Source organism: Tenrec ecaudatus, chromosome 10 (assembly GCF_050624435.1).
Source record: "Tenrec ecaudatus isolate mTenEca1 chromosome 10, mTenEca1.hap1, whole genome shotgun sequence".
Lineage (NCBI taxonomy): Eukaryota > Metazoa > Chordata > Mammalia > Afrosoricida > Tenrecidae > Tenrec > Tenrec ecaudatus.
In genome coordinates, this window is record NC_134539.1 from 123592187 (window position 1) to 123614870 (window position 22684).

The 22684-nt window shown below is 39.8% G+C and overlaps 1 protein-coding gene and 1 pseudogene across 1 annotated transcript in view; both read right to left on the reverse strand.

Moving 5' to 3' along the window:
- PPM1E (protein phosphatase, Mg2+/Mn2+ dependent 1E) overlaps positions 1–22684 on the reverse strand; it is a 211448-nt gene that overhangs the window by 127246 nt on the left and 61518 nt on the right. The gene's annotated exons all lie outside the window — the stretch shown is intronic.
- LOC142460229 (inosine-5'-monophosphate dehydrogenase 1-like) lies at positions 1949–20872 on the reverse strand (annotated as a pseudogene).

Here is a 22684-nt window from a genome sequence, read left to right on the forward strand (position 1 = left end):
GGAGCTTTCAAAGACAGTTTATTGCCTCCATCCATTCAGTCTTGGACGGTTATAGCTGAACTTAGCATTTCATGAAAATGTGTTAATGGAGTTCATTTTACTGCTGCACCGTATTTTTACCTAAAGTCTTTTATGGAGGCAGTGTCTTTTACAGGGATTGAATGAAAGGGACACCAGTGATCAATCACTGAAATACTGAATGTCTGCAGAAACGTGACTTCTATGGCATTTACACGCAAACAAGAAAACCTACACGATCTTCTAACAGGCACGTCGCAAGATCTTTGGTTCGATTTAAAAGAGTCTGAAGAACTCTATGAAGACTACATTTTAAAGTTCAACATTTCTGCTAATAATTTTTTATTCAGGCACCACTACTATTATTTCATTGATGGGTCTGGCATCTCAAATAGATTGCATATGTATTCCTCAAGTCAGAGCACCACCTGGCCATCATGTTCCATTAACCTACTTTGTGTACGTCACACGTCCTTTCACGTCTCAAGTAGGTTCTTAACCATTTGAGACTTGTGTGACAGTGTCTACATTTGCTAGAAATTTCTGACATTGTAAATATTGAGGCATATTGTGCTTATGACTTTAAGTATCATCTCTCCACTAATGACTACTGATGACTTTTTGCCATTTTTACTGGTGTGGTGGCCTTTCAGAAAGCCGAAAATCCCAACTACCTCTTTTTTGCTGACACTAGAGTATCTTCACTTTCTTCAGAGCACTTGGAATTTATAATGATATATTTGCTTCTTGTTTTCTGTTGTCTCTCCTAAAATACAAAATATCTATGAGACAGGCACATATGATTTATTCACCAATGAAAACCTGGCAAGCAGCACAGTGGCTGGCATCTAGGTAACAATAAATAATGCTATATAAATAATTAAATTATTATGTAGCTATGTGAATCTACTTATGTCTGATGATCTGATCATTGATCTAGAAACACTTATTCAGAATAAAGTATTTTTCAGATTTTGCAGTAAGTGATTAGTAGGGCAGACAGATAAAGAGTTGATGCTACCTGGTAGTGAGGGACCTTCTAGGGCAGAGTAAATTGCTCCCTGGGGTTTCTGAGGGGTCAATGATTACAGACCTGTAATCCTGTTTCTCTTGAGGAGTAGCTGGTGTGGTTGCACCACCAGAAATTATGAGATTCTCTTACAGTCACAAAAAAGTATATGTCTATGAAAGGCAGACAAAGCTATATTAATTAAAAGAAATAAGTAGAATTGTACAATTTCTGCCACAATCAGTTTCCAATTATTCTTTCTCTACATGGACTCCTTGACATCCTCCCCCTTTCACCTCATCACCACCGCTGTCCGTGGTAGTTACATAATTTCATGTCAACGTGATAAATACATATAGGGGTGGAGTCTAGCCTATCGATTAGGTCATAGCCAGATGATGCCTCCTTGTGGGCATGGTCCTGTTCTGGGAACTTCATCTCTTTCTCCCTCTCTGTTTCACCTTCCTGTTGACAAGACACCTGGAGATTTGCTGAGACCTGCAAGAGCTCTTTCTCTAAGCTTCACCTTCCTGTTGATGAGCAAGTTGGAGGAGCCACATGGAAACCTGTGCTAACACTGAGATGTTTCCACTACCATTGAATCCACAAGACTTTGCACCCACCAGTCTGTGATCTTGTAGTTTGCATCACTGCATGTGACTGTAAGAGTCTGAAGAGGAATTATGAATTAGTATTGGACTTATAGGCTAATATCAGACTTATGGACTTGATCTGAACTGTGCTGGGATGTTTTCTTACTATACAATTACTCTTTAATTAAAACTCTTTCTTATACATATATAAGTGTCTCAGGATTTGTTTCTCTGGACAACTAGTCTAACACATTATGGTATCTTGTGAGTGGGGTACTAGACAAACAAACCATGAAGATGGTGAGTGGGTGCTTATTGGACCTCTGCCTTATGGTAGTTTTTCTTTGATTAGTCGGAAATCAGATATGGCCACAATGTTCACTCGATAGTTTCCTGGAAAGAACATGGGAAGTTAAAGTTTTGGTTCCTAGAAGTTGTCTTTGGTTAATACTGTCTAAAATGGCAAAAATGAATGTGACAAATGTAAATTTTGAGATCAGGGGGCAAAAACACCTCTTGAACTTCTCTGAGACAAGCTGCTTAGTCAAAGTGGCTGACAGAGGTCAACAGGACTAACAGAAGGCCCGGTCCTAGCTTGATGCAGTCAGAGACCTAAGGTCATATTGCATATGAATGGGACAGTTTAGGAAAAGCTTAAATTTTACTTTTGGGATCTGTCTGCACTAGGATTATACTGATTTCTTCTGCCTATTGCTATTGATATAATGATTAATAGGAATTATGAAAATAGAAAGTTTATAAGCTCACTGTCTTTGGACATTAATTTGAATCTTCTTTTTTTAAATACTTTCATTGGGGGCTCTTATATCTCTTATCACAATCCATACATCCCTCCATTGTGCCCAGCACATGTGTACATATGCTGCCATCACCATTTTCAAAGCATTCTCTTCCCACTTGACCCCCTGATATCAGCTCCCCATTTCTTTCCCCATCCTCCCTCTCCTGCCCTCCCTCATGAACCCTTGATAAGTTATAGATTATTTTTTTCAAATCTGAATCTTTAAATGGGTTTAAAACATGCCTGCAAAGAAGGTTCTGAAAAGATAAGCCTCACCCAGTGTTTTGAGTGCTCAAGACATTTGCATTTGAAGAGACTTGCCTAGGGGACTGTTGACAAGCTGAAGGAAAAAGAGGAAACCTTTAGCTTTTTGAGTTTTGTGGCTGAAGTTGGAAATATTTGGAGCCATACAGGAACTCTTCTCTCGAGAACTGAACATTAAAGGGAGCCTGTGGGCAGCCTGAAATGCTTGCTAGGTGAACACCTGGATCTACCTGTTGAGTAGAGGTGGGAGGCAATAACCCCAAAGAAACTGATATGAAATTGCTCATATCAGATCACAAAATAGACAATGATCACATAATATCTGTCTGAGAATTATGGCCTGGTCAAGTTGGCATATAACATTAACTATCACACCATCTAACTTTCATTAATTTTATACTGTACATTAAAGTACTATATCAACTATGTAACTATTATTCTTACTGATTAGCTTTAAAATTTAGATACTAACTAAACCTTAAAGTGACAATAGAAAGTAAAATGATGCTGGAAACATTTTTATGAGTCAAGATGTTATAAAGGCAATGGAAAAATAGTAAATTATAAGTGTCATTCAGTGAGAGAAGTTTGTCTTTACTGAAGAGTTCCTTTTTAATCTAAATTGTTGCTATGATTCATAACTATAATTTCAAAACTATAAAGCAGAAATGATTTTCCTTATGCTAAAAATGTGAAACTTGAAGTTAGACTTGTTTAAGAATTTTTTTCAACATCACAAAAATAGAATAAGTACATGTTAACTTCATTTAAATTCCAAATCATTTTCAAATTCAATGAGTTCTTATGTCAGATTATCAGAATTGCTTTAAAAATAAAAAAATTATTCTCCTTAATATAAAAATCCTAAATGCATTAAGCAAATCATTTACAAACCTGAAGCTTAAATACCTCAAATACAAAACTCAATAACAAGACAGACAAATTTCAAAATGGGAAAATAACATCTGACCTTTGGTGAGCAGTGTCTACGGCACTAAAAGTTATGAGCATCTACAATACTACTGATCTATACTCTTCTGGAGCAAAAGAGTAAAAAGGAAAACAGAGGTTCAAAGACCTCTACAGGACTAACAATATGTAGGAACCAGGACCTCAGTCACCCTGAGACCAGAAGAACTAAATGGTGCTTGGCTACCACTACCAACTGTTCTCATTCTAGCCACGTGGCCTCTAACAGAATTGGGAGAAAAGGTGAAGCAGAACCTCAAGACCTTGAGAAACACAAAGAAATTTACTGAATCAATTGAAACTGGGGGACGCTCCGAGACTCTATCTCTGAGATATATTTTAACCTTGAACTGAAACTCACTCCTGAGGTCACCTTTTAGTTAAATAGCCAACTAGTCCACAAAACAGAATAGCACTGATAACTAACGTCTGTGCTCCTTTTACAAAATTAACTGGTCACTGACTACTTTAAAGAAAGAGAAGAATGGCAACACAACACCCAGAAGAGAAGTGTTGAGAACATTCGTGAACTGTGAAGACTATCATACACTTGACATAATCAACTTGTGTAGGACTTATTGAAAGGGAACCAAACCTTCAGCAAAACTACTTTAAAAAAAAAAAACACAGGAAAATACATGAGTAGACATTTTACCAATTAAGATATACAAATGGCGAGTACGCACATGAAAAGATGCCAACACCATTATAGCCATTAGGAAAACACAAATTAAAATAAAAAGATACCATTCCATAGCCACTAAGATGGCTAGTATCGGAAAAGCAAAGCGGCAAGTGTTGGCGAGCATGTGGAGAAATTGGAACTTTCATTCATTGCCAGTGGGAATGTAAAAAGGTCAGCTGCTGTGGAAACAGTTTGACGATGCCTCGATAGTTTAACATGGAATTACCGTGCGGTCCAGAAATCCTATTTTCAGATGTTGTTGTTGCTGTCGTCAGGTGCCAATGAGTGGGTTCTGACCCATAGCCACCCTATGCGCAACAAACTGAAACTGCCACCCAGCACCATCCTCACAGTTGTTCCTGTGCTTGGGCCCATTGTTGCAGCCACTGTGTCCACCCATCTGGTGGAGGGCCATCCTCTTTTTGGTGCCCCTCCACTTTATCAGGCATGATGTCCTTCTCCAGGGACTGGTCTCTCCTGACAATATGTCCAAACTATGTAAGAGGAAGTCTTGCCATCCTTGCCTCTAAGGAACTCTAATGGTCATACTTCTTCCAAAATAGACGTCTGTCCTTATAGTAACCCATGGTACTTTAAATATTCTTCTCCAGCACCACAATTTGAACGCATGGATTCTTCTATGACCTTCCTTATTCAATGTTCGACCTTCGCAGGTATATGAGGCAATGGAAAATAACATGACTTGGGTCAGGGCACCTTAGTCCTAAAAAGTAACATCCTAGCTTTTCGGTACTCTCAAGAGGTCTTGTGAAGCAGATTTACCTAATGCAACATGTTTTTTTGATCTTTTGATTACTGCTTCCATGAGCGTTGATTGTGGATCCAAGCAAGGCAAAAGTCTAGCTACAAAGACTTAAAGGCAGGAATTCAAACAGGTACTTTTACAACAATGTTCACGGTAGTATTATTCACAAACCCAAAGCCTAGGAAAAAATCCAAGATGGAATCAACAGTAGTTTTACACAATGTGAGGAGCACAGGTGGTGTAGCGGTTACTCAGCGGGCTGCAATACACAATTCGGCAGTTTGAAACCACCAGGTACTCTATGGGAGAAATAACGGGGCTTTCTACTCTCCTAAAAAGTTAGTTTCAGAAACTCACAGGGGCAGTCCTACACTGTTCTATAGGGTTGGGATAATTTGGTCATCAACTCAATGACAGTGAGTTCAAGGGGTTTTCTTGTTTACAGTCCTATGATAGACTATTACTCAGGTGTAAAAGGAAATGAAGAAATGATACATACCATATGAATGCACCTTGAAAATATTCTGAATGACCACATGGACAAATAGTCTATGTTCCCAATTATATGAAATACCTAGTCAAACATATACACAAAAGCTCTACAGTGGTTACTAGAGGTGAGTGTGGGGAAAATTTGTTGCTTAAGGGTAGTGAGTTTGTTTGTGACTATGGAAAAAATTAGAACTGGATAATGGTGATGGCTACACAACATGGTGAATGTAATTTCACTGAGCTGTACATACAATCAGTTGAAATTGCAAATTTGGTTATATATTTAATAATATAATCACACAATAAAATAAAAAATACAAAAGTCCTCAGCTCTAGGATATGAGAGTTAGAATATTGGAACTCTTATAATAATATCAAGAAGAGTATGGAAATCGATTTGGCGATCTCTAAGAAGGATGAAAATTGAACTACCATACGACCCAGCAATCCCCCTATTGGGTAAATATCCAGAAGAGGCAAGAAACAAACCACGGCCAGACATGTGCTCCAATGTTCATAGTGACACAGGTCACAATTGCAAGGAATTGGAAACAACCCACATTTCCATCAACAGACAAATGGATTAAAAAACAGTGGTACATCCATACAATGGAGTACACGTATCGTTAAAAAGCAGCAATGAACGCATGAAGCACATCGCCACATGGGAAGAACTGGAGGAAATTATGCTGTGAAGTAAGCCAAGCACAAAAGGACAAGTACAACATGAGTCCACTGAGATAAATTTTTTTAAAAAATGCAAAAGGGGCATAGAGAAAAAGCTACTGTATACAAACATTCCTGGGGTAAGGTCCAGGTAATATGTCAGGGGCCATACCAAATCCAGGGGTACCTATGGTAGCCAACTAAAAAGGAGTGGGGGGGGGGATAAAAGAGAGAGAGAGAGATAAATAGGTAGCGAGGGAATAGGGCACTAACCACGCAAGGGGAGTGTATTGTTTATATCTCCACAGGGAAAGAAAAACCAGATTTCAACCCGGTGCTCCAAGATGTGACTGCAACATATCAGCATGAAGCAGGGAACCAGTAGAGAGGTCTGAGGGGCCGGACCCAATCCCAACTACATGGACAGCTGTCTCTCCCCCCAGAAGAATTTACTTCAGAGGACAGCACTGAGGATACAGCTCAGGGAGAAGGACACATCTGATTAAAGCACATGGGAGCACCTGAAGGGAGAGGAAGAGAGAGTGGAGCACATTCTGACACACCAAGGCTTGAGGACAATATTCCCACTCAGAGCAGCCAATGCACAGAGAGGACTATATGGCCAGCCCCACTATGAGACACAACATCCTTCACTGGCCCATAGCCTTACAGGGGACAACACTAGAGACACAGTGCAGGAATTGTGCCCGATCTGACCCCACCACAAAACACTAAGGGCAAAACACTAAGGGCGTGCAGCAAGGAGTACTGAGTAAGGCAGTCCAGAGGGAGTACCAAAAATAGACTTTGGGGCCAGGGCTTGGTACCCCATCAGACTAGACCGGAAAACACTCCTAAAGGTCAACAAACAGACCTTGAACTATTTACAGGATTTTCTTCCTTTTGTCATTGTTTTTTTGTTGTTGTTGTTGTTGTTGTCATTGTTTTCTTTTCGTTGCTTTGTTTTGCTGTCTTGTTCTTTTTGTGCATATTGTTATCTCTGCAGGTCTATCTAGATAAGATAGGCTCGATAAACAATCTGGAGGAGAAAACAGCAGGACTGATGTTTATGGGGGGGACATTGGAGAGGGAGAGGTGGTGGAAAGGAAGTGGTGTTAGCCAACCCAGGGACAAGGGAACAACAAGTGATAAAAAACCAGTGGCAAGGAGGGTGTGAGAGGCCTGGTAGGATTGATCAAGGGCAATGTGATCAAGAGGAATTACTGAAACCCAAGTGAAGGCTGAGAATGATAGTAGAACAAGAGGAAAGTAGAAGGAAATAGAGAAAAGAACTAGGAGGCAAAGGGCATTTATAGAGCTATAAATACAGGCATGTACATATTAAATATATTTATATATGACAATGGGGAAATAGATCTATGTGCATATATTTATGGGTTTAGTATTGAGGTAGCAGATGGATATTGGGTCTCTACTCAGATACTCCCTCAATGCAAGAACACTTTGTTCTATTAAATTGGCATTCCATGATGCTCACCTTGCCGGCACAATGGCTGAAGACAATGTGGGTGCATAAGCAAAGGTAGTGAGGAGGGCTGATGGTGCCCAGCTATCAAAAGATGTAGCAGCTGGGATCTTAAAGGCTTGAAGGTAAACAAGTGGCCCTCTGGCTCAGAAGCAACAAAGCCCACATGGAAGAAGCACACCAGCATGTGTGATCACAGGATGTCGATGGGATCAGGTATCATGCATCAAAGAACAAAAAAAATCATATCATTGTGAATGAGGGGGAGTACAGATTGGGGCCCATCTCTAGGCAGCTGGACACCCCCTTATGGAGGGTTTGTGGGGAAGAGATGAGCCAGATCAGGGTGCAGTGTACCAGTGATGAAACATACAACGTTCCTCTAGTTCTTAATTGCTTCCTCCCCGCAACTCTCATGATCCCAATTCTACCTTACAAATCTGGCTAGACCAGAGCATGTACACTGGTATAGATAGGAACTGGAAACACAGGTAATCCAGGACAGATGATCCCTTCAGGACCAGTTCTGAGAGTGGTGATACCAGGAGGGTGGAGGGAAGGTGGTGTAGAAAGGGGGAACCGATTACAAGGATCTACATATAACCTTCTCCCTGAGGACAGACAACAGAAAAGTGGGTGAAGGGAGACATCGCACAGTGTTAAGATATGACAAAATAATAATAATTTATAAATTATCAAGGGCTCATGGGGAGGAGAGTAGGGAGGGAGGGGGGAAAATGAGCTGATACCAAGGGCTCAAGTAGAAAGAAAATGTTTTGAGAATGATGAGGGCAACAAATGTGCGAATGTGCTTGACACACAATGGGTGGATGTATGGATTGTATAAGAGTTGTACGAGCCCCCAATAAAATGAGTTTTTAATTAATATATAAAATCAAGAAAAGATTAAAATGTGTGAAACAATCTGAATCATGTGTAACAATTATGTAGTGGAGCTAAATGTGTTTGGAGGACAGAGAGATAAGCAAAGGGTGTGATGTTTATATAATGACATTTATAGATATATCTTACTGTGTTAGGCACAATACCTTATACAGATCAAAGGTAAACATTTATGAAATGAACCAAGAGACCACAGACAAAAAAATGTGCATACGTTTAACAAATATTTTCATAGTTCTTATTGTGAATTCAGTGGTTTACAGAGCAATCGGCTTTACGTGCAGCAGTTCACACACATTTTGTTTCATCTCCTTCACTGCATTCTCTTCCATGTGCTGTCACCTATTCTACTTCCCTGTGTCTCCTGCTTCCATTCCTCCTTCTCCCCTGACCCTTCTGAACTTTGCCCTTGCATAAATGCTACCCTTTTGATCTCAAATGGTTGATTATTCTAAGGTGTATACACCTCTCTACTGTCATTGCTCCTTGTATAAATCTTTCTATTGTTTGGCTAGGGGAAAAAGATTGAAGCATGAGGGTGAGTTCAGTTCCAGATCTGAGGATGACTAAGGGCTATAGTCAGGAATTCCACAACTCTCTATCCAAGAAATCTAGTCTGTTTTATGACTTTGGATTTTGTTCCACCTTCCCCCCCACCCCTCTATCCAAGACCTTCTAATGTGATCCTTTTCAGAGAACTTGGCAGTGATAGGTGGGCACCATCTAGCTAGTTCTTCTTGTCTCAGGGATGTGGTGACTGCTGTTCCCATGGCCATTAGACCATTGGACTAATGGTGTCCATGAGTTTTCAGTTTTCAGAACTTTGCTTCCATTGGACAGGAAGAGAACAATAGTTGCACCTTAGATGGTTTTTAAGCCCCCAGTCACGACTGGGGTCCTAGTAGGATGATGTAAAACATTCGTATTGCCTGTGTGGATCATGTTCTGCCAAATGAGCTTTGTGTACTCTGAAACTATAGTCCTGAACCCCGAGGCCCAGTGGAGGTAACACAAAATTTAAAGCTGTATCGCAAACATTAATTAAAAAGGGAAATAACCTAAAATGAAGAAACCCAACAAACACCAAATTAAACAAATGATTAAGATAAACATCACCAATAATAAAGCATATCAACACCATGAATTCTTTATTATTATATTATTATCTATTTATTATTCAAAAAGGCTTAATTTGTACTTATTTAGCGTTCTGACTGTGCTGTGCCTTTAACACTTTCACAATGGTTTCCTGCTCCTCAGTAAGCAAAGCACGCTTGGTCCTGCCTTGCACACATTTAGCACACATGGAGCCACCATAAGCCCTGCTGACGTGTTTTTCTATTGTTGTTTTGGACAATTTCATGGGAACTTTAGGTCGTACATCAGGGGCCCCTTGAAGTCAGCCAGGGCACACACCACATGCAGATTTGGGTACTTTGCCTTGTACAAAGGCAAACGATTCTGTTACCAGGGGTTCTGGACAGCCTAGTTTTGTTAGAGGCTGTATTGTAGGACAGCCTACGCCGGTAGGTCAGCCGCTGGACCATTTTGAATGCCTCTACAGCATCCTCAGACGAGCACCGGGAGTGCTTGATGCACTGAGAAAGAAACAGCATGGTTGTGGTATTCTTGACCAAAATGAAAATTTCACTCCACTCATGAGAAGAGATCAAATACACTGAATATAGGGACTTCTAGAAAATAACTGACATTATTCATCAAAGCTAGGTCATGAAAAACAATGACTGATTGAGAAAACATGATGGATAAGAGAAGACGAAGGGAAAAGAACGGAGTATGGAGCCTCGACTAGGATCGTGGGACAGAAAAAGACATTAGTGGGAAATGTGGTGAAATTCATATAAGTAATAAAGCTTAGGTAATAATCTCATAAGGAGCCCTGGTAGCACTTGTAAGCATGTTTAATTAAGTTTCCTATAATTTTGTAGCAATAATTTTTTACTTACCCATATTATACTCTTCTCATACAATTCAGCTAGCCCACTCATGGGCATTTATCCTAGATAAATGAAAACTCATGCATAATCATTCAACAACCCAAATGTCATCCAATGTTTGAATGGATGAAGGAGCTGTGGCTCATTCATACAATGGAATACTATTTAGCAAGAAAAAGAAACTGTTGATGTGGATGGGTCTCAAGAGTACTAAGCTGTATGGAAAAAGCCTTTCAAAAAAGATGACATAAAAGGTCAAATTTATATAACATTTTAGAAGTGATTAAATTATTATCATGCAGAATAGACCAGTGGTGGCCACGGCTTAGGGGTAGGGAGAAGGTATGCCTGTAAAGAAATAACATAAAGATTTTCTTTGGAGTTCTGTCCCCATTGTGGTGTTGGCTACATGAATCTCTAAAAATTTTTTTTAATCAATTATTGTTCATTCAATTATGACACACAGAAACCCAGAACTGCCCCCATAGGTTTCCAAATCCACAATCTTTTTAAAAAATCATTTAATGGGGGCTCATACAGCTCTTATCACACACATCCATCCATCTATCGTGTCCAGCACATTTGTATATTTGTTGCCATTATTTTCAAAATATTTTCTTTCTACTTGAGTCCTTAGTATCAGTTTCTCATTGTTTTCCCCTCATTTTCCCACCCTCTCTCCCTCATGAACCCTTGATAATTTATAAATTGCTACTATTTTTTTCATGATGTACACTGACGGATGTCTTCCTTCACCCACTTTTTGGTTGTCTGTCCCCTTGGGAGGGAGTTATATGTCGATCATTATGATTGGTTCCCCCTTCCTACCCCCACCTCCCCCTTACCCTTATGGTATTTCTACTCTCATTATTGGTCCTGAGGGTTTATCTGTCCTGGATTCCCTGTGTTTCCAGCTCTTATCTGTACCCATATACATGCTCTGGTCTACCCAGATTTGCAAGGTAGAATTGGGATCATGATAGTGGGGGTGGGGGGGAACATTAAAGAACTAGAGGAAAGTTGTGTGTTTCATCGGTGCTATACTGTACCCTGACTGACTCATCTCTTCATTGTAACCCTTCTGTAAGGGGGTGCCCAATTGTCTACAGATGGGCTTTGGGTCTCCATTCTGCACTCCCCCTCATTCACATTGATATGATTTTTTGTTCTGGGTCCTTGATGCCTTATACCTGACCCAAGTCCATAATCTTTACAGAAGCAAACTGCCACATCTTTCCCAGCAACTGATAGGGTCCAACCACACACCTTTTAACTATGGCAGAGTACTGAACCACTGCACCACCAGAACTCCTCCATATGAATTGCTACATATGATAAAATGCCAAACACACACACACACACATCTTTTTAAAGGAATGTATGCAAAAACTGGTGAAATCCAAATAAGGACTGTATTTTCATTGACAAATAATCTTATACCAATATCAATTTCTTATTTTCATCATTATACTATGGTTACATAAGATATTGTCATGGAGATGCTAGAGGACGGGGATCTGTGAACTCTTCTTTACTATTTTTTGTTACTTCCACGTGACTTTACAATTATTTCAAAATTAAAGTTTTAAAAACCCAAATTCCTGTGTTTTATTATGCAGAGCAATCTACCTGTTAACTTAAAAATCCAATTGTTTAAAATAAATTTATGAATTTTTCTAATTTGAAAACAAAATCAATCTAATTTGAAAACAAAACCAATGTTCTAATTTGAAAACAAAATCAAGTCTATACATTAGTCATATAAAAGAACAATGGAAAGTTCTATGATTTTTCTTTCACGTCAACCAGATAAAATTCTGAAATAGAGACATCTCCCTTCACAGAGCAAACCAGGGACTCTGGGCTTATTTTCATTCCAATACAAATAAAACAAGAATATTTCAAAGATGATAATAATCTGTTCTAGGTCCTACCTAAGACATTGCTTTCAATGCAAGGCACCATTCTTTAAGAACAGCTAATTCAGTGAGAGGCCGCAATGGCGAATGAGGGGAGATGGACGAAGCGGAAACGTAGTTCCCAGTGTCTACCGTCAGAAGAGATAAGATTTTCTGCTCCTTCAAAGATTTACCGCCTCGGAAACCCAAAAATGGTAGTCTGTTCTGTCCCATAGGGTCCCTATGAGTTGGAATTGACTCAATGGTAGTGAGGTCTTTCTGTTGGTCTTGTTTATTTGTCTGTTTGTTGAGACCTGCTTGATCTATTCAGATTTAAAATACAGTGATGCCTTTGGGACCCCAAAGTGTGCAAAGTTAAAGCCTTCAGCTTCAGCGAAGTGGCAAGGGCAGACACAGAACACAGGGCAGTGGAGGCAAGAATGCTAGGCAGGCATCAGTGGCCATGGGAGGTTGCTCTCCATTGAGGTTAGGTAGGTGGGTGGCCTGAGCTCAGCACCCAGGATGGCCTGGAGGCAAAGGGAGAAAGCAGCAACCTTCTCCTGACCTAGCCAGGAGCCTAGAAATACCTGCCTGAGGGAGGTAGCAGCCTGGCAGGGCCACAGACAGAACCAGGAGAGCACCATTTCTGGTGGGGGGAAGGTGCCCAGGCTGCTAGCCAGCCGGAGCAGGCTACATCAAAAGACCCAAATCAGGCATGCCCCCGGCTGGGCACTGGATGGGGGGGACTCCAGGACTCTGGGAGGACATGGCCCAGGAACATTCCTGACTTTGTGGTGTCCAGGGAATGCCCCCATATTCCCTCCTCTCTCTTGGCAGGAGCTGGGGAACCTGTAGGGCAAATCTGTGGGTCACTCAATTAAGGAGGGGCTGCAAAGGACCCTACCCTTAATCTGTGCTGACGTGGTCCCCTTCCCAAACTAGAGCTCTCCTGAGTGTATCATGGATGGCATGGCGGATGGGCTTGGCGTGCCGATGGCCTAGCAGCTGTGCTAGATGCCTGCGATGAGATACAGAATGACCTTCAGATGGAGCCTTTATCCTGGATGGATCGCAAAACAGCTTGCTGACCTTCACTTTGTCTCCCGCGCTGAAGTAACACTTCTGGCTGCTACTGTTCTTCTCCAAGGCATCCAGGGAACCCATGCCCTGGTACTGGAGCCACACCCCATCCGAGAAGTAGTACTTCCAGGGACCCCTGTGGTGGCAGCCAGCAGGATGCTCACCATCACTGTGGAGGTGCCAAGAGGCAGGGCCAGGGCCCTGACCTGAGGCTCATGGTCTGAATGCCACCACAGGCTATGATAGACACACCAAAGCACTAGGTGTACTTGGCCACCTTGTTCACAGCAGTGCTCTGGGGCCAGCCACAGGCCATCACTCCCTGTGTGAAGCAGATGGAGCCACTGCCCATGCCCACATGCAGACCATCCCCACCCACATCAATCAGGTTCTTGGCCTGAGCTACCCTCACCACATTCCAACCAATCACCTGGATGTGGAGATGCTTCTGCTTGATGTAGTGTGCCATGGCAATCTGGTACACCGAGTTCCCCTGGGACAAACCCAGCACCATGACATTAGTGCCTGCCTAGGTGAGCAGGTCCAGGCTGTACTTGTCCTCTTGAGTGCCCACAGCTGCCCTGCATAGCAGTTGCTCGTGGGAGTCCTTGGAAGCCAGAAAGTAGTCCTGGTTCTGCAGGGCAGTGCAGACAACGAGGGTCATTAACTTGTTGAAATCATGGATGATGGGCAGCTTCACTTTCTTGCTTCACTGCAGGATCTCATTTGCTTCTTTCAATGTCTCACCCAGTAGTTGTAAGGAATCAGACTCAACTGAACGATACCTCACAACAACAGTGGTGACTGAATAGCAGATGGTGCAGTTCACTGAACAGGTGGATCATTTCATGGAGTTATGTAGGGATATGTGTATCGAAAAGCTGGGGGACCACCTAGACCAGCGGTTCTCGACCTGTGGGTCACGACCCCTTTGGAGGTCAAACGACCCATTCACAGTGGTCATTTAAGACCATCAGAAAACACATATTTCCGATGGTCTTAGGAACCGAGACACGGCTCCTCTATCCGTCTCCAGGCAGGTCTGCCCACATGCAGGTACGCCCACCTACGAGCAACCAGTGTAAAGACTGTTACCCATGCTACACCATGCTTCAAAACAAAATGTCATTGATTTGTAATTAGAAATAAATTATTTCACAATATATAACTACATATTGTTTTTGTGATTAATCACTATACTCTAATTATGTTTAATTCGTAACAATGAAAATATATCCTGCATATCAGATTATTTACATTATGACTCATAACAGTAGCAAAATTACAGTTATGAAGTAGTAACAAAAATAATTTTATGGTTGGGGGTCACCACAACATGAAGAACTGTATTATAGGGTCTCAGCATTAGGAAGGTTGAGAACCACTGACCTAGACTCTTTCAGTGAAAGTTGCCTAGCTGTGTTTCATTGATACTACCAGTCAGGCGGTCCAGCTTGTACAGAAAGGAAGGTGATTGGCCATCTCCTAGGAGAAAGGCAGAAGAAGCAGAGGATGGATTGTGGGTCAGATTAAAGTGCAAGGGCTACAGTTGTCATCCCATTGCCAGGTTGACATTAGGGCATTACCAAGCCCGTCCATACTATAAAGTAACAAAACAAAAAGCAAAATTTATTTGGAATTCAGAAATTCCATATTGTATCACAATGGTTTTTCAAAAGATTTGAATTCTCAGGGGGAAAAAGTTCAAAGGTGAGTGAGCGAACCAAATCTTACAGAGATAAGTATTTTATAACACTGTTGCTATAAGGAAAAACAAAGAAAAAGAAATGCGTTTATACACCTAGACAAGACTTTGATGACTACAGGGAAGCCTTGTCAGTAGACAGTCTCCAAGGGAGTGAGCAGAGAGAGTCTCCCTCCTCCAAGGAAGAAATACAGGAGTTCCCAGAATCCTCAGGAGAAGGCCATACCCACACAGAGGCATCATTGGCTATGACCTGATTGACAGGCTAGACTCCACCCGTTTGCTCAAGTTGACAGGAGATTATGTAACTGCCACAATGGCCCAGCCAAGTTGACATATAATCTTAACCATTACCACCAGAATTAGTCTTGCCTCACACCTCAACATGCTACTGCCAGACATATATCATTAATGTGCAAAATAGTTGAACAGTAGATTTTTTTTACTATTGATATAAAGATCAGATAATGAGGTAGTCAATAGTAAGGAGTAGGTGTAGCAATCTTTACGTAACATAATAGGGAAAATTTGAATTCAAACTGTCTCTGAGGGAGATAATTCCAAGAATCGAATTGGTTCTCATGTAAAACCTCCAAAACTCTAAGGAATTAGAGACACCTTTGGCAGAAATGGTAAGGAGAAGTGTTGAAAACAGTACAATTAACTGGAATTATATATGAGACAAATAACTAAATATCCTTCACAACCTCAAGCTGCCAACAGTAACCTCTCCTTTTCAATAGCAGTACCGAAAACATTTATTTTCTGGCTAAATTAGACTATAACAAATCCAGAGGGCAGTAGTAAATTTGTTTGTTGAAAGTAAATATATTTTTTATCACACTAAACTCCAAAAATCTTGAGTAAAGAGAAAAGTCTAAAAGCTTTAAGGAAAAAGAAGTCATATATAAATAGGATCAAGCATCTGAATAGGATCACCTTTATCATTAACAATAATGGTAACTAAAAGGCAACAGACCTATGCCTTAAAAATTCTGTGGGAAAATGGCTTTCTAATCCATACACTATATACTCAAACTATCAATCAAGTGGGAGCATAGAATAATGGGCTTGCAAAGTTTCAAAAGAAATTAGCTCTAATAAATCTTTTACAAGAAGATTACTAAAGGATGTGCTCCAGCAAAATAAGAGAAGTGGAAAATAATAATAATTTACAATCGGTCAAGGGGCCAGGAGGGTGGGTTGGGGAGGGAGGGATAAAAAGAGGAGCTGGTACCAAGGAATCAACAGAAAGTAAATGTCTAGAAAAGAATGAAGGCAACACATGCACAAACACGCCTGATGCAATCGATGTGTGCATTGTAACAAGAGTCGTAAAAGCCCTCAATAAAATGATCTTTTAATAAAAAGAAAAAAAATAAGAGAAGTGGGTGAAACAAACATAAGGACCCAGAAATAAAGAGCCCTGATAGTGCAGCTAACTGCTCAGCTGCCAACCAAAAGTCAGCAGTTCAAACCCACCAGCTGCTCCACGGGAGAAAAACATGGCAGTCTGCTCTTGTAAAGATTACACCCTTGAAAATCCTACAGGGCACTTCTACTTTGTACTAGAAGGTCTTATAACTTAGGATTGCCTCAGTGATAATGCTTTTGCTTTTGTTTTTGTTTTTTAGCGACAAGGATTTTTGTTTGTTTGTTTGTTTAACCCAGAGAGGTCTTGAGAACCAAAAGTCTTGAAAAAGCTCCGATGACGGGAAGCAGTACAGAGGACAGGCAGGAATGGAAGGGCTCTAGAATGACAGCTTTATTGCAGGTTTCCCACTCATCTACTACAGACTTGAGCTGGGCAGGACTTTTTAATTCCTGATGTGTTTACACCAAGAATGGCTTTATAATTCTATAGGGAAATTTGAAGAAGAAATGATGCCAACCCATTGGCAATTGAGTCCATTCTAATTCACAGTAACCCTACATGACAGAGTATCATTGTTTCACAGGGTTTCAGAGATCATAAATCTTTACAGGAGCAGACTGCCTCATTTTTCTCTCTGGGGGTGACGGATGGACTTGGATGGCTGACCTTGTAGTTAACAGCAAAATGCTTTGCCCATAGCGTCACCAAGATGCTTTAGACATAACGGTGGGTTACAAAGGGGATCAAGAATGTGAGCTTTCTGGGGTAGAAAGGGGCAACTGATTATAAGGATCTACATATAACCTCCTCCCTGGGGGACAGACAACAGAAAAGTGGGTGAAGGGAGACATTGGACGGTGTAAGATAGGGCAAAATAATAATAATTTATAAATTATCAAGGGTTCATGAGGAAGGGGGAGTAGGGATGGAAGTGGAAAAAAGAGGAGCTGATATCAGTGGCTCAAGTATAAAGCAAATGTTTTGAAAATTATGATGGCAACAAATGTACAAATGTGCTTGACATAATGGATGGATGTATGGATTGTGATGGGAGTTGTACGAGCCCCCAATAAAATGATTAAAAAAAAAAAAAGAATGTGAGCTTTCAATGGGTCAGCACAATCCATCACACTACAAGAAAGTCTCTTTGAAAGTATATAATATCCCTAGAATAACAAGTTAGTAACAGTATTTATATGTTAAAGATAATAAACTACATGAACAAGCTGAAACTATTTTCTTTCATCTAAACAGACACATAGGAAGCAATAATTTTCATCACATAATTGGATTAAAAGTACAGTTACTGTACTTTCCTCCCTCAAGATAGCTTATCTTTAGGTTCTACTGAATTTTGGTTGCTATAGCAACCTGAGTAAACCCAGACATCTGTGGCTATTTATAAACTCAACAGCTGGATCTGTCCAGTAAATTTCTTTTACAAAACGCTAAAGCAGTTTTCATTTGCTCTGAATAAACCTCAAAAAATTAACACTACAAAACACTTTTATATATTAAATATAGAAATATACTATAAGCTATATAGGGTGAATGGTGCATTTTTTATTATTTTCTAAGGAAACAATATTGACACAAAGCTTTTAAAAACTGCCAACCTTTTTCTGAATTGAAATATGCTTAGACATTTTAAATGAGTTTCTTCTCTCCATAGTTACACAAGACAATCCATCAGGAAGCAAACATTGGCATTTACTTAAAAAGACACTTATTGGCAGCTAAAGCAAGGTAAATTAATTAGGAAAAATAGAAGAAATAAATATTTAACAATGAAGTTGTTTCTTTTAAAATTGTTGCATTCATTCCTTTAAAATTGCTACTAATAATTAGATTGAGGGGATGTCTATCTTCATCGATGTGAGTCTGAGCATACATGATTGTAAAAATAAAAGTTTTCTTTTGTAGCATGTAACAACTAACTAGTAGTTTCCAAGTTGGATCGGTGTCCATGCCATAGAGCAGCAGCTCTCAACCTGTGGGTCACGACCTCTTTGGGGGTCCAACGACCCTTTCCCAGAGGTCGCCTGATTCAGAACAGTAGCAAAATTCCAGTTATGAAGTAGCAACGAAAATAATTTTATGGTTGGGGGTCACCACAACATGAGGAACTGTATTAAAGGGTTGTGGCATGAGGAAGATTGAGAACCACTGCTACAGAGTCTCATGAAGTATTGTTTCAATAGGTCACTGAGATTTAACTTTCTATATTCAGAACAACCTTCAGCTTTTTCTGACAGGGAGGAAAAAAGGTTCTAAATGATGTATACATAAATAGATACACTTATTGGCTGATAATTGTTAATACATTTTCTATCTTATGTTGAGCTTTTCATTTATGTGTTTATCTTTTATCAAGTCCCTTTTCTTCAGTATAACTAATATTTTTAAAAGCACATACAGTATTCTACATATCAGTATATGTGGGCAGTCTATTACCTTGTAAAAAATAAAATTCACATCTTGCCTATATGTCATGTAATCTATGCTTAATCTTATGCATGCTTTATAATTTAACATTTTTCAAATGATAATTTCCAATGAAAAAAATTAAGATCTAAACAATAAAAGATCAAGACATCAGCAGCAAGGCTAATTTCAAATGTCAAAGGATAGCTACAGATAGATGAGAACCAGTCTCCAATATCCATTATTGTTATTTTTCTAAAATATAGCCAATTCCTTTTTTTATGTTGATAACTCATTTCATTGGGGCTATTACAGCTCTTATAACAATTCATACATCAATTGTATCAAGCACATTTGTACGTGTGTTGCCATAGTAATTTATAAATTATCAAGGGTTCATGAAGGACGGAGGGGAGGGGAGGGCAGGGAGGAACAAAATGAGGAGCCAATTTCTAAACAAGGTCTTTTCCCTTTCACCTAAATCTTTCAAAGAACAACATAATCACAATCCAGAGAGACCATTCTTGTGCCTGGAATTTCAAGTAAGTCTGTCTTTCATGCAAGTACCCACATTAATATTTTCCCGTTACTTTTACAATACTTTTCCTGCCCATTCCATTCCTGGAGCAATTTATCAAAAGTGCTCACATGACAGAAATATGCCAAGGTCAGATTCTCTTGAACTAGATACAATTCTCCTTAATGACAGAAATAGATCTTATGTTTATAAAGTCTTAAAATTAAAATTAAAAAGTCTTTACAATTTAAAAAGCACGTATACACTATGTAGTATCTGATCCTCACAGTAATGCTCTGAGTTGAGTAAGAATACTTATTATTCTTCTTTTGGAGAACTCGAGGAAAAAATAAACCCGGAAGAGTCAAATGACTTGCCCTAGGTAAAACAGGAAGAGCAATAACAATCAGAACTCCCTCTGCTGACATACTTTCTCACAGCACGGTGCTGCCTCACTATTTTATGTGACAAGGAGGAGAGTGGGGCAACGGACGTTGACAGCCTTCAGATGCCACAGACCCTGAGCAACAGCATCAATTACAGTCTGCTCTCCAACAGAAAGTCCTGGCAGTATGGCAGATCTGCCTGACGGCATAGCTTTTATTATCAGCCAGCAGTTTAAACTCATGCCTGCTATAATTAGAATTTCTTCACTGGAGGAAAATCAAAAAAAGACTGCATAGAATTCCTGAAAAGGATCACCCATCAGGAAAAAAATCGTGTTTTCTATTCATGGTCAATCAGTGTTTCAAACATGAGTTATCAAAAAAAATAACCATCATGAATTATCACAATCAAAGAGCAAGTTTACAATGATGAAGTTCACAAACATAAACTTATCTACTTCTACTTTTAGAAAATATTTAATCTTAGTATGCAGCCAAGATATAAGGGTGCTAGAAACTGGCTCCAACTTGGACCTTCTTTGTCCCAGCTACCAGGATAACAAACATCTGGAGAGCAGTCTAACTATAATTACCAGTTAGACCCATAACAGAATCATATTCCCTCTGGGTTTGGAGAAAGAGAGATGGATGACTCTTACTTCTAAGTAGTCACCACATTGCCCCTCGTGTTACATAATACCTGCTCTAAACTTGTCTATCTTATTCAGTATTGTTAGTTGCTGTCCAATTGACTCAGACTCATCGTGACCTTGTGTATAACACGATGAATCATCACCAGCTACCCTGATCATGTTGCAGTTCTTCCTTTTTCGTCTCTTTTCCACTTTTTTGCTTGTGATACTTGCCCGTCTCCATTATCTTACTCTTCTTTTGGTAATTCTCATCCCTACCTCAGCCACATTTAATTTCTACTTCCCGAGTCTTCCCTGCATTGCCATCTCAATCTACAGCCCTCATCTGAAACTTGGGTTTTAAAATGATCTCTTTCATATTAATCTTCCTTCAAAATCTCATTACCTTAGTGTCGCTCAGTTGGTTATGAGAAAAGCTTTTACTCAGTTATTAATTGCATTTACAGAATGATACAGTCTCCGTCTAATAACAACTGTGATAAGGACCTATCAGGACAGCATTACTCAGTATGCCCGTTTGAAGATATCCAAAGCAGGATATAGTTCCTAGGTAGAAACCTAGTCTACACAAAATAGCAAGCCACATATGAGACCCTACATAATAACAATTCAGTTTTCAGGCTTCTAAACCATGTTGTCTTGAAGATTGCTAGATATAGTGGCAATCTGTTAATTTCTCCTTAATATTGTCTTTCAGAAGTTCAGTCCATTAGTATATTATCACTCACACATCTAATTATAGTTAATTTCATAGAAGAAATTTTATTTTTCTCTGGAAAATTCTGAAATAAAGTTTGAGGAAAAGGCCTAAGAGGTTTGTCCAAGAATTCAATGGCACTTACTTTAAATGGGAAGGGCAAAAAGTGAATAAGTTTCCATCATTGCGTATTCACACGAGCTAAATTAAATGTATTACTGGCCTATGACATTAAATAAATCTTATACGAAGCTAAGTCAAGGAGTTAATACAAAATCATAGAAACTTTTATTAAACAAAAAAGTAAAATGTGAAGCTATTTTTCTCCACATAACCGCCATCAAAGTCTATAGACCTGTAAAGGCAATGTTTCCATCTGTCTCACTAATCCTCTCTTCGACTGACATACCAAATGAGGCGATTTTGAAACTGAAGTCCACATTGACAGACACCATCCACATCCATACCCAGGAAAAAAATTAATCTTGTTCATGCCCTAACTGAAAAGGGTCACTAAAAGCAACAGAAACAACAGTCCATACCACAGACGTCTCAATTGTATTGTAATTTTGACTGGAAAATGTGAACAAACAGTCTGCTCGACGATGGGTGTCAAAACTGCCACACTCAGATCAGCAGTAGTGAAAAGAAGAGCCTTGAATGGGGATTCTAAACAAGAGTGGTCAAGACCTTAAAGCATCATTTGGAAGAAGTGTTACAGGAGATGAACTGCAGCTTGGCCAGCATGAACTGTGAAGAAAAGCACAATCAAAGCAAGAGGTGGTCTGGTCAAAGCAAAAGCAGACCAGTCAAGAGCAAGGAGCATGGCAACAGTTCTGTCGAGTGCTCAAGGCTTTCTGCTTGTTGGCTTTCTGAAGAGCCAAAAAACAATAACGTCTGCTTACTATTTGTGCTTTGAGAAAGTCAGTAAAAGCGTTAGCAGAAAACACCCAAGAAAACTTTACCAGGGAGTCCTTCTCCACCACGATGCTCCTACTCATCCCTCTCACCAAACAAGACCAATTTTGTGAGAGTGTTGACAGGAGGTCTTAACGCATGCAGCTTACAGTTCCACTTTGGCTCTTTCTGACTTCTTTTTGTTTACTCATTTTAAGATACCTTTAAAAGGCATCCAGGTTTCTTCAATTAGAATTGAAAAAGACTGCATTGACATGGTTAAATGTGCCAGCATCCTCAGTTCTGTAGGGATGGACTAAATGGCTCATATCATCACTTACAAAAGTGTCTTAAAATGGGTGCACAAGTAAATGTGGCCAAGAAAGCTGATGGTGCCCGGCTATCAAAAGATATAGCATCTGGGGTCTTAAAGGCCTGAAG